The sequence below is a fragment of the Macrobrachium rosenbergii genome, chromosome 16, assembly GCF_040412425.1.
Source record: "Macrobrachium rosenbergii isolate ZJJX-2024 chromosome 16, ASM4041242v1, whole genome shotgun sequence".
Lineage (NCBI taxonomy): Eukaryota > Metazoa > Arthropoda > Malacostraca > Decapoda > Palaemonidae > Macrobrachium > Macrobrachium rosenbergii.
In genome coordinates this window covers 20,818,977-20,831,791 of record NC_089756.1, presented here as the reverse complement: position 1 = coordinate 20,831,791, position 12,815 = coordinate 20,818,977, and the positions used below count along the sequence as shown (strand labels likewise).

General features: G+C 36.8%; 1 protein-coding gene across 4 annotated transcripts in view; it reads right to left on the bottom strand.

Moving 5' to 3' along the window:
* The window catches only part of LOC136847172 (uncharacterized), a 251,670-nt gene extending 239,852 nt beyond the window's left edge, over positions 1-11,818 (bottom strand). Inside the window, exon 1 of one of the 4 annotated variants that reach the window (XM_067118594.1) lies at positions 11,579-11,818. The gene's annotated coding sequence lies outside the window, so the exon portion shown is untranslated. The remainder of the gene's footprint in view (positions 1-11,578) is intronic. The other 3 variants (XM_067118590.1, XM_067118591.1, XM_067118593.1) reach the window with 3 other exon arrangements.
* Between the last annotated feature and the right edge of the window lie 997 nt (positions 11,819-12,815).

Sequence of the window (12,815 nt, the reverse complement as noted above, 5' to 3'; positions counted from 1 at the left end):
GTGGTGGAACTGAAAGGGAACGGATCTGGGTTTAATGGGTACATTTGGAAATAGCCGCTCTTCGATTCTGTAAATATATAGAATCTTACAGCGCCCCTACATTTGCGGAATACTACTTTAGTTTCATTGCGTCTAGTCTAGTACTAAAAGTAAGATCTGTCTAGTACTACAAGTAAAATCAGTACAGTCTAGTACTAAAAGTCAGATCAGTCTAGTCTAGTACTAGACTTTTTTATTATTAAGAAGTTACACAGCACGGCCCAGTTCGATCTATTGGACAAAAGTAGTTTGGTGGTTGGCCGGGGGGAGGGTACAGGTGAGCAATAGCCCATAATTGGCCTAATCACCGTCAACCAGCGCATAAACAGTCGCCATCTCCTTTTCAAAACGTCCCCGGATAGATCCAGTATCCATGGCGACTGCCGAAGTGAGTAGACCATGTTAGGTCGGCAGATATGATGACTCCCGGGTCTTTCCCTTGAATCTTTACCAGATCGAGTTATCGATCGAAATATCGTGACTTAATACCAGAGCATACATGTCGAAATTTGTCTCCATTAAAGGTTGCTTTGCTTCTCAGCGTCCTGGGTTAGACTGTTATCTGACTTCCGTTTGAAACTTGCCTGCTCTCACGCGAAACGAATATGTCTGACACTCAGGTATTGTCAACAAGTAGATATATCAATGAGGCCGAATACACGTGTTGAAATTTGTCTCCATTAAAGGTTTCTTTGTTGCACATTGCCCTGGGATAGGCTATATTATCTTACTTCCTTTTGATGCTTGGCAGCTCTCACGCTAGGCCAATATATGTCTGACACACGGGCATCGTTAGCAAATAGATATATCAGTGAGGTTTGGCTATGATTATCAATATCACAAATCGTTACAATACAGAGAACAGTCTAACTTCTGTTGTTCGTTGAACACCTGACATGACTTGGGCTGGTTTGGATGGCGCTTCACTACCTGATACCTGAGGCGATTGATTTAACAGGAAATTGTGTAACCGGGCTCCTTTAGCTCCGCGTACTCCATTTTCTTGGAGAGAGAGAGAGAGACAGAGAAAATTCCCTAGAATTATAGCGCTTCATCTATGGATAAGGAAAGCCGGTGAGAGAGAGAGAGAGAAAATTTTCTGGAATTATAACACGTTACCTGCAGCCAATGAAGGCTACGGGGAGTGAGAAAGCTAAGTATACCTTAGTTTTACCAGACCACTGAGCTGATTAACAGCTCTCCTAGAGAGGGCTGGCCCGAAGGATTAGACTTATTTTACGTGGCTAAGAACCAATTGGTTACTTAGCCACGGGACCTACAGCTTATTGTGGAATCCAAACAACATTATAGCGAGAAATGAATTTCTATCACCAGAAATAAATTCCTCTAACTCTTCATCAGCCGGCCGGGGAATTGAACTCCGGCCCATCGAATAACAGTCCGCAGCTCTACCGACTCACCCAACAAAGAGCTAGACGGAGAGAGAGAGGGAACAGGTTAATAAGAATAGTATCATGTAGCCTGTGAGTGCTAGTCAGCAAATCAAAAATGACAAATAAGGGCATTTGGAAAATTAGGAAAACGTCTTTGTTTTCCAGCAGTTTCAACCCTGGCGTAAAAAGCGTTCGTCCTACGATATACAGTACTTCATTTTCCCTTCATTTTTCCAAGTTGACCAAAACCAGTTGAAAAAGTCATTTTATCTCGTGTATTTCCACTGGTTTTTTTTATGTTTTTTGAGATGGACAACGGACGTAATAATTTATGAAAGTGAAAAATAACATGCATGCCTTCCATACCTGTCTATAAGTGCGCTACAATAATGGTTAGGAGTTATGAGAGCTCGTGCTGGCACAAGCTACCTTTATCCACCAACATTAACGAGTGCCTCGCTGGTCGTCCTGTCATCCAGGTTAAGCCACAAAAGGTCTGATCGGTTTATGATAAGCGACCACTGAGAAATACCAAACGCCATCGTTACACAAACCACCTGAATATAGGGTCACCATACTGAAAACTCACCAAAAAAAATGTTAGCTGAAAACCAGATGGTAGCGCCATCTGTATAATGAGAGAGAGAGATTTACATCCTTACCAATCACCACAAAATCTATCGTGTTAGTCCTATTGGGCTGTTACCCGTCTGTCCCAGAGAGTTGGTATGACATCGGTTCCGGAGTTTTTCGAGAATCTCCGATTTCTGACAGCTGGAAAGACAATTGAATGAAAACAAACCCTCTTTGTAAGACAAAGGAAGAGAAAACAAACCCCCTCCTGTGAGTAACACCACGGAGTTAAAACGTATCTGAAGTCAAAATACGCAACCGTCTCTCCTTGAGGCACTGAACAAGGAACCAGTCATCAGTATGCATATCAAAAAGCGATTGGTCTATGCATATTGAAAAGCACAAGGTCTTCACTATGAATCTTAAAAAATACGGACCATTTCTGTGTATATTAAAAGGGGATAGCATTAGTTCGCTTTGTTGGGAAATCAAAATTGCTTCCATTTCTGTACAATTTACACTGCACTGAGTCTGACCTGGGCTTTGAAATGTACGCGAAAACGCTGAGGATTTTATTGATATTATGAAATTTAGGCTGTCAAGCCAAGCATATAGGTAATTGCAGCCATTCAGCGCTTAAGACAGAGAAAAGGGGTTGGAGTGGTTGGACACTAAGAAATCTAGGAAATAAAAGGGACGAAGCACAAGGATTTAAAGGTGGAACTTGCAGAAAATTCCACAGTTGCACCAAGAAGCCAAGACAGGCTGAGCACCTAGACTTAAGAACGGAAGCGGGAATGGAGGGAAAGTAAAAAGCTAAAACAATGGGGCTAAGGGATGCACTGGCTGCAAACGACACCCAGAGACGAAGACACACAAGAAGATCCCAACAGTTGTGTAAGAAATGAATTCAAAACAAAAACGGACTTCCCGGTGGCCTCATGCTGTTACAACTACCTCGCCAGCGCCATCTATCGGTAAAATACGAGACCGCAGATCATAAACAATGAGAGAGCACAAGTTACAAATCAGTTAATGCGGAAAGGGGTTCCCGGTCCTTTCAGGAAAAGTTTTTTTTTTATCGGGGAACCCCCGCATCACCCACCATCGAGATTCCCCGAATGCTGGAAATTATTCACAGAAACGTATGACATACAAAATAGTTAAGGAATCCGCTCTTGTTTGGAATGATCGACTGTTTTCACTCTTAAGAGTGTTTTTATACTAATTTTTGCTTAATGACAGCATATTAACTGTACATAGAATGTCCAATGGATGCTTATAATTAATGTTATATTTGCCGAGTGATTTATACAGCATTAGCCGGAGTAATACTTGACACTTTTGCTTGCGCAGAAGAAACCTTTAAATTCGGCCGTTAATTATGAATAATAAGCATATAGTGTGTACTCTTTAGTTGGTATTTAATCAAATAAGCGCTGTGATTATATGTACTGTAGACTGCAGAGTCTCAGTGGCATTCCCAATACGATTCTCATAAGTCTCACCTTGTTGCGTTGACTACATACCTACAACGACATTATTTTAGCCGGGGATGTAAAAGATTAAGTCATATCTTTGATAATATGACGGGGGAGAAGAGCGGACGACATTGGAACTGAACGCTGCTCCGGTATACGTTCTATTCTAATCCAAGATTGAATTCAATTATCCGACCATTATCGTGACGAAAATACTCATAATAAATCACATTAACTTCTAATAAATCGATTCTAACAACATTCTCACAAAGGATCGTATAATTCTGCATCAGGGGAAAGATTTCTTGCCCTGAAACCAGTAAGACTATGTTATTTTTTTCGGTCAAATTTTTTTTTCTTTTTTTTTCAAATTTTTTTTTTTTTTTTTACCTTTTTTCGACACTTTCACTTCACATGCAAATTCTCCCTTTGCTGCGTCGCCAGAGTTCCTTTGAGTTGCTTCATTTTGTAGCAAAATCTAATGAGTGAACATGAAGAATCGCCTCGCACACTCGATTGCTATTCATATATTTATTTTCAAGCTGCAATTTCATTTTTTTCTAAATCAGAATCAGCGGAACAGCGATACGTTTACTTTCCTCGCTCTCTCTCTCTCTCTCTCTCTCTCTCTCTCTCTCTCTCTCTCTCTCTCTCTCTCTCTCTCTCTCTCTCTCTCTCTTACAGATTAGTGTCTCCCATATTGAAGTAAGCTCGCCATAGGGGCAAGAAACAATTTTATTTTTTTCTAAATCAGCAGAACAGCGATACTTTCCTCTCTCTCTCTCTCTCTCTCTCTCTCTCTCTCTCTCTCTCTCTCTCTCAGATCAGTGTCTCCCATACCGAAGTAGGCTCTTCACAAGGGCAAGGTGAAGATATTCGAGAAAAATATACACGCCTGTATTTCGTGAGAACCTCACGGTCGTAAAACCCTATTTATTTCACTGTTCATTTCTGTGTGGTAACGAGGCGAATTATTCTGAATAAAAGTCGTATTAAAAGGAAATTCTGGTCGAAATCTTCCATAATACCTACACATACACACACACACACACACATAATATAAATAGTAAGAGTTGCTGATTATGTAAATTAGCCATGCTCAAGATATGAAAGTTGAGAGCTTAGTAGAGTTATTTTTTGAGGATGGTTTCATTTCCTGTACTTCAAAATAATATTTGAAGTACGGGAGATTTCGCGTCCTATTTACGGCAGCACTGCACGCTTAGTCTGCCTAACGAAAACTTTTTATACTTTGTTAGCGATACGAGAACATTCGGTTTTATTTGTTTTACGAAAACATATGTATTTGCGTTACGAAAACAAATGCATTTGCGTTACGAGGACATTATGTATTTGCGTTACAAGGACATATGTATTTACGTTACAAGGACATAAGTATTTGCATTACTAAGACATATGTATTTGCGTTACAAGGATACATGTATTTGCGTTACGAGGGCATAAGTATTTGCGTTATGAAAACAAATGTATTTGCGTTACGAAGACATATGCATTTGCGTTACAAGGACATATGTATTTGCGTTACTAAGACATATGTATTTGCGTTACGAGGGCATAAGTATTTGCGTTATGAAAACAAATGTATTTGCGTTACGAAGACATATGTATTTGCGTTACGAGGGCATAAGTATTTGCGTTACGAAGACATATGTATTTGCGTTACGAGGACATATGTATTTGCGTTACTAAGACATATGTATTTGCGTTACGAGGACATACTGTATGTATTTGCGTTACAAGGACATATGTATTTGCGTTACTAGGACCTATGTATTTGCATTACTAAGACATATGTATTTGCATTACTAGGACATATGTATTTGCGTTAGAAGGACATATGTATTTGCGTTACTAAGACATATGTATTTGCGTTACTAAGACATATGTATTTGCGTTACAAGGACACATGTATTTGCGTTACTAGGACATATGTATTTGCGTTACGAGAACGTACGTATTTGCGTTACTAGGACATATGTATTTACGTTACTAGGACATACGTATTTGCGTTACAAGGACATATGTATTTGCGTTACGAGGACATACGTATTAGCGTTACAAGGACATTTGCGTTTCATTGCGTTACGAGAACATTTTTTATGAATCTTTACCGTTACAAGAGCACTGGTTTGTTTCACGTTACAAGAAAATTTGACACTTCACTTAAGCTGCGCAATCATTTTGGGCACTGGTTTGTTTACGTTATAAGAAAATTATTATATGAATAATTTTCGTTGCACAGACATTTTTAACTTTCTTTGCGTTACGAGAACACTTTACACATAATTAAGCGTTACGAGAACACTGGTTTATTTGCGTTACGAGAACATTTGGTTTTATTTGCGTTGCGAGGACATTTGGTTTTATTTGCGTTGCAAGGACATTTGGTTTAATTTGCGTTACGAGGACATTTGGTTTTATTTGCATTACGAGAACATTTGGTTTTATGCGTAACGAGGACATTTGGTTTTATTTGTGTCACAAGAGCATTTTATGCATCATTAGCGTTACGAGAACACTTGGTTTATTTCCGTGACGAGAACGCTTGGTTTTATTTGTATTACGAGAACTCTTTACGCTTCATAAGCTTACGAGAACACTGGTTTATATGCATTATGAGAACAGTTGGTTTTATTTGTGTTACGACAGCATTTGGTTTTATTTGCGTTACGAAAGCATTTTATGCATCATAGCGTTACGAGAACATCTGGTTATATTTGCATTACGAGAACACTTTACGCATCATTTGCGTTACGAGAACACTGTCTTATATGCATTATGAGAAGATTTGGTTTTATCTGCGTTACGAGCATTTCTGCATCATTTGCGTTACGAGGACACTGTCTTAGCCTATATGCATCATGAGAACATTTGGTTTTATCTGCGTTACGAGCATTTCTGCATCATTAGCGTTACGAGAACATTGGTTTATTTGCGTTATGTGGACATTTTATGCTTTACTAGCGTTACGAGAACATATGCTTTATCTGCATTGCAACAACATTTTATGCACTGTAAGCGTTACAAAAACAATGGTTTATTTTTTTTACAAGAAAATTTTATGCTTCACTCACGTTGTGCAAGCGTTTTCAACACTGGTTTATTTGTTACAAGAACATTTTGTGCCTCATGCCAATATTTTGAACTCCGCGTTACGAGAGCATTTTACGCATCATTAGCGTTACGAAAGCAATGGTTTATTTGCGTTGCAAGAAAATGTTATGCTTCACTCATGTTGTGAAAACGTTTTGAACAATGGTTTATTTGCGTTACAAGAAAATGTTAAGCTTCACCTGCGTTTCGCGAACATTTTGAACTTCCTTTGCGGGTAAGAGAACATTTTGTTCATCTTTAGCGTTACAAGAACACTGGTTTATTTGCGTTACAAGAAAATGTTACGCCTCCCTTGCGTTGTGCGAACATTTTGAACTGTGTGTTATGAGGACATTTTATGCTTGGCGTCACAACACTATTTTAGGCTGTTATCCGTCTATGCTCCGAGGAACGCCAGCCACTGCAGCCCAAAACGAGAACCGCTCATTGGATGAGGCTGGTCTATAAATGCCAGTACGTAGCTCTGATGCCTGGAGCGAAACACTGTTATAACTGCACTCAATTCTTTTTATACTGTCACTTAAAACATCACAAGAGGCGTTATTTTCCGTGTATCGAGATTTCAGGAAGCAGATCTGTGGAAAATTTATCTCACATTTAGGGTCGAAATGCCGAGGAACGAGGAACCTCGCTCTGTGAATTCTTTAGCAGTTTGCAAATAATAATAATAATAATAATAATAATAATAATAATAATAATAATAATAATAATAATAATAATAGTCCGCTATAAGTCGCTCAGATAGTAAGTGGTCTTTTTTTCATATTGTTCTAGACGGATGTGCCTACATTGTGAATAATAATAATAATAATAATAATAATAATAATAATAATAATAATAATAATAATAAAATTCTAGCTTCCGCTACAAGTCTCTCAAACAGTAAGTGGGCTTTATCACTTTTTTCACATTGCTCCCAACGACTGTGCCTACATTGTGAATATAATAATAATAATAATAATAATAATAATAATAATAATAATAATAATAATAATAGTAATAATAATTTACCGTAAAAACTCAGGAGGAACACCGTGGTTATTTAGTAAAAAAAAAAAAACTTGGTTATTTAGTAAAAAAAAACCTTGGTTATTTAGGAAAAAAACCTTGGTTATTTAGTTAAAAAAAATTTGGTTATTTATTAAAATAAACTTGGTTATTTAGTAAAAAAAAAACCTTGCAATGTATTATTATAATTGTGGATTTTTATTACATAACAGTTTATCATGATATTGTGAATTGATTAGCAATAATAATAATAATAATAATAATAATAATAATAATAATAATAATAATAATAATAATAATGAAGAGCGCATTCCGATGAAAGTCGAATTTAATAATTCAAGGGTCTCCAGGCTGTCCCTGTCAGCCGTGAAGATCCTCCTTCGGCTTCGAGGTCCGGGAGAGACCCTCTGAAAGTCGGACCTTGGTGGAAATGTCACTGGTTATTTAGTAAAAAAAAAAAAAATGGTTATTTAGTTAACCTTGGCTAATAAAAAAAATCTTGGTTATTTAGCAACAAAAAAAACTGGCTATTTAGTTATAAAAAAACCTTGGTTATTTAGTAAAAAAAAAAACTTGGTTATTTAGTTAAAAAAAACCTTGGTTATTTAGTAAAAAAAAACTTGGTTATTTAGTAAAAAAATTTTGGTTATTTATTAAAAAAAACTTGGTTATTTAGTAAAAAAAAAAAACCTTGTTTATTTAGTAAAACAAAAACAAACCTTGTTTATTTAGTAAAAAAAACATTGGATATTTAGTTAAAAAAAAAAAGCCTTTAAAAGTATAAAACATCTCCTTTGAAGTTCAGGGGTTCTAAAGGCAGCCTCACCAAGTAACTTTAACTTAAAAGTTGTTCTGAATGAAAAGTGACACCTTACATATGGAGGTCTTCAAGAATTACATTAAGAGTTTTATGGGCAGAGGGAATTATATATATATTATATATACACATATATATGTATATATATATATACATATATATATATATATATATATATATATATATATATATATATATATAAAGCTGAGTTATAGTCTAACTGCAGATATTCTTTTAACAAAATTTAACGTCAGTGTGGTTATGATTTCTTACATGTATTCGCCTTACACACACACACACATATATATATATGTAGTGTATACATACACATATATATATATATATAATTTATATATTTTATATATATACATACGCACAAAATACACCATTTACATGATATATGAATACACAAAAAATACCACAAAATATACATCACTGTTCATAAGACAAAAATTATGCAAAATTAACGCGAATAAAATTTTGAACATCGAATGTACGGAAAGACATACAAAACTACGGCGCATTTCATGTTATTTCCGCAGCAAGGTAACAGTTTCATCTTTAAAATATGAAGCGTTGCACAAGAAGGTGCTAATCCATATTTAAAGCTTCAATACTACGAAAAATTAAATAAACAAGCTGCGACAACTTGTAGGATTAACCAAGCGTGAACAGATGTTACACATTTGTGGGGTACGTTTACCTGGATAGTTTAACATCATTTTCATAATAATTTTGGTTGTATGTATGTATGTATGTATTTATGCATGTATGTATATGTATATATACATGCATGTATGTATATTTATTTATTTATATATATATTATTATCTGTGCCCCTCATCTCTTTCACACGTGTGTGGAAATCATATATACACACCCCACACAATATATATATATATATATATATATATATATATATATATATATATATATATATATATATATATATATATGTATATGTATGTATATTCTGTATATATATTACATACATATATAAATACATAGATAGATATGCATGAGAGAGAGAGAGAGAGAGAGAGAGAGCAGACTTGGACAAAGCATTCAGCTAAAGCGTACCCTCGGGCCGCGATCGGGAATACCACGGCGCAAAAGCCTCTGAATTTGATACAGACTTTTAAATTATTCAGTAGTACGTGAGTGCTCCTTCAGCCACCCGGTGGGTGGGGGGGGGACGGGACAGAGGAAATCGCTTACAATTAAAGTAGTAAATATCTTTTACATTTACCGGCGATTACTACGCTGTCATACCTTGCCAGCAATGGAACGCCAGTTAAGCAAATTAATCAATCGATCAATCAGCACTCCTATCTGGCCCAAACGCCTTTCGTTTGTTACTTATCTCTTGTCAAAATAACTGGGCCTAATGCCAACACCAGTTCTCGACACCTTAAGAATTAAAAAAAAATTGAAAAAATCAGACATGGAAACTGTCGGTACCTGGCGAATTTAATGAAGTCAACTGTTGGTGAATAAAAATCACAGGTGTTGCCTTGGAGCCGTGCGTTAATGGCCAGTTCCCGCGATATACAATTAGGTTACAAACACGGAGGAAGCACGGCCCTGAGAGTTACAGGTACAGTAGCACTCTGTATCGGAATTCGTTAAAAAAATGTTGAACGTTACAAAATATACTTATCTGCAGAAGTTTCCTTCATATAAACCTTTAATGATTAACACTGACTCTGGCCAACTGTAACTCGATTTATTAATAAACTTCGATCGTATGAAAAATACAGGATCCTGCTGCACGGCAGTTCGTGAAGTTTTGACTCTTTCAAACAAATAATAACCCGCTGTATCGCAATTCATAATACTCTTGGTTTCAAAAACCGAATAGCCTACTGTATTACAATTCTCATAACTTCGAGTATTTTAGTCTGCCCTATTGCAATTCTTCGGGCGTACTTCATTTAAAACACTCGACAGGTGTATCGTAATACATTTTAATGTACACTAATATATACTTTTTTAAATTTTACATACAGCATGCTCATCTAACCTCTGATGACTGCTATCGAATTGGTCTTTTGATTTTATTTAACCTCTCGAACATCTGAAATGCTCCCTAATGTTGATAATAACAATAATAACAAATAACAGTACTCACTTCCATACTTTAAAAAAAGACTAAAGAATGAAATTTAATACTATTCATTATATGTAAAAAAAAAAAATATACCTTCCCCCGATTGCAAAGTTTACATCTAGTTTCTACGTGTTACCAGCCGATACCAGTGACCATCTCATCTGCAACCTGCAGAAAGAGAGAGAGAGAGAGAGAATAATTTCCCTCTAGTCTACTTGCGGTGCAGTGACGTCACCGAGTGACCTTGAGCTTTTTACCGTCCCCTAAATACTATGTTGAACCAGGTACCCTCATTCAACGTGGGGATTGACGGTAAACAAACGGTTATCAAAACAAACATCCTCCATCGACTACCCGAAGGAGCACAAAACATTTCAAGTTTAATCTTAAGTAGATGCGTTCACATGCTCTACTTCTGTTGAGTATTGCGTAATGTAGGGACTGCTGCGCGTTTTCATACCTTAGTCCGTCGTCGAGATAACTTTGGAAAAAAAAGAGGAGAAAGCGACTACACTAAAACCGGCTTTGAAAAGTTCGAAAAAGTCTTCTCGCCAACAAAGTCGGCAGATGGCGTCAAGTCCTCGTTCTATGCCAACAGTTTCAACTTGTTGATCTTCACATTAAAGGGAGCTCTAACTGGGGCAGCTGACAGCTGATCGGGTTGCCAGGTAGGTTTATTGAAAGGCACGGTTAAACGTTTCTATTCAACAAAGTGTTGCTAAGGCAGCTTCCACTTTACATCCAATACTTTAGAATAACCTCTTCCCGCATGGCCTGACCCTATCGCTCACTTCGTTCCTATCGATAACATCATTCATCTGGTCACATTGCTTTCCGACGATGATATTCTCGAGATAACAGCGGGAACTCGTTTTCCATTTACACAGTTCTGAACTCTACTTATCGACAAACCTCTGGCAACTTGGCGGTTTCATTCTCCTCTGAGAGAAACTATTGGCTTCTGGATTTTTTTCCCTTGGCATTCATACCAATACTTTGAGTTTAAGAAACTACTACTTACCTGCTTCATCATCAAGCGAGAAAATCGGTTTTTGTTGAAACGCGCTGTCACTTTAAGCACTTTCACTACACGTCAACAAGTTTGTAATACATGTTCCGACTACTGCAAAAGAATCTACGCGAACCACGTCAAGAACGGCTACGCCTAAGGGGAGACACACACCTCTTGTCGGCAAGGCGACTGCAATTGAACTAAACGATTCAGTTGCGTGTACCCAACTCAGACAACACGATGGCCACTGCCCGTCCCCGCCGTGGTGAGTGTCGGTGATGGGGGATCGGTGGGGGAGCGGGGCGGAGCTGATGACGTAGAGAGTGAGAGAGAGATTGAGAGAAAGAAAATGGATTTTAAACGGAGACTATGCCATTTTTTCCTCTCTACCTCGTAGACACTACTGTAGATTGTTTTGCTCTTAAATGGAAGGAAATTACATCTTACAGTTCTCGAATGTATGGTTGACGGACTAGAAGGATATCAACAGGTAGCTCAAAGCAACTGAGGATTCCTTTCAGGCGGTTCATGACTAATTGTGTACTGGAGTTCTGGGAAAGGAGGTTTTCATTTTTCTGCGAGGAAATCGTCTCTCCATTGAGAAATACATGTATATATACATGTACTGTATATATATGTACATATATACAGAAGTAATAATTAATTTCCTATATGAATGGGGCCATCTCGCACGTTTCAAATAATTTTTATCACAAAATAAAAAACTAAAACAGCAACCAGGAAACAACAGGGGAGACAGGTACAGTATGAGTACCCTATCTTGCCATCTATACACAAACACTTAAATATTGTACTAATGCACTACAGCTTGTTAAACAAAACAAAGGGCCCGGAAACTTCATGATATTTGTTTTTCATTATTAAAGTTGACTAATACAGATTTTTATTCGTTGTTTCTGATATTTAGTTTGTTTTTTTTTTTAATTAACAAACTTGAAATCATTATACGTCCACTTTTTTTCCAGTTTGCATTGATACAATTGCTGATAGTTCTTTTGAATTGAGTCTGTCTGTGTTCAATCGTATTGCTTGCACGGAGGAGGGAAGACTTATTCCACCAGTTTCCCCTCTTTTTCTTGTTCTTATAATATATATATATATATATATATATATATATATATATATATATATATATGAAATTTTTATCACACCGTGATTTATTTACAATCATGAAGCTACAAATGTCGTTTGATGTCCAGTCCACGATACTTCGGGAATATCCCCG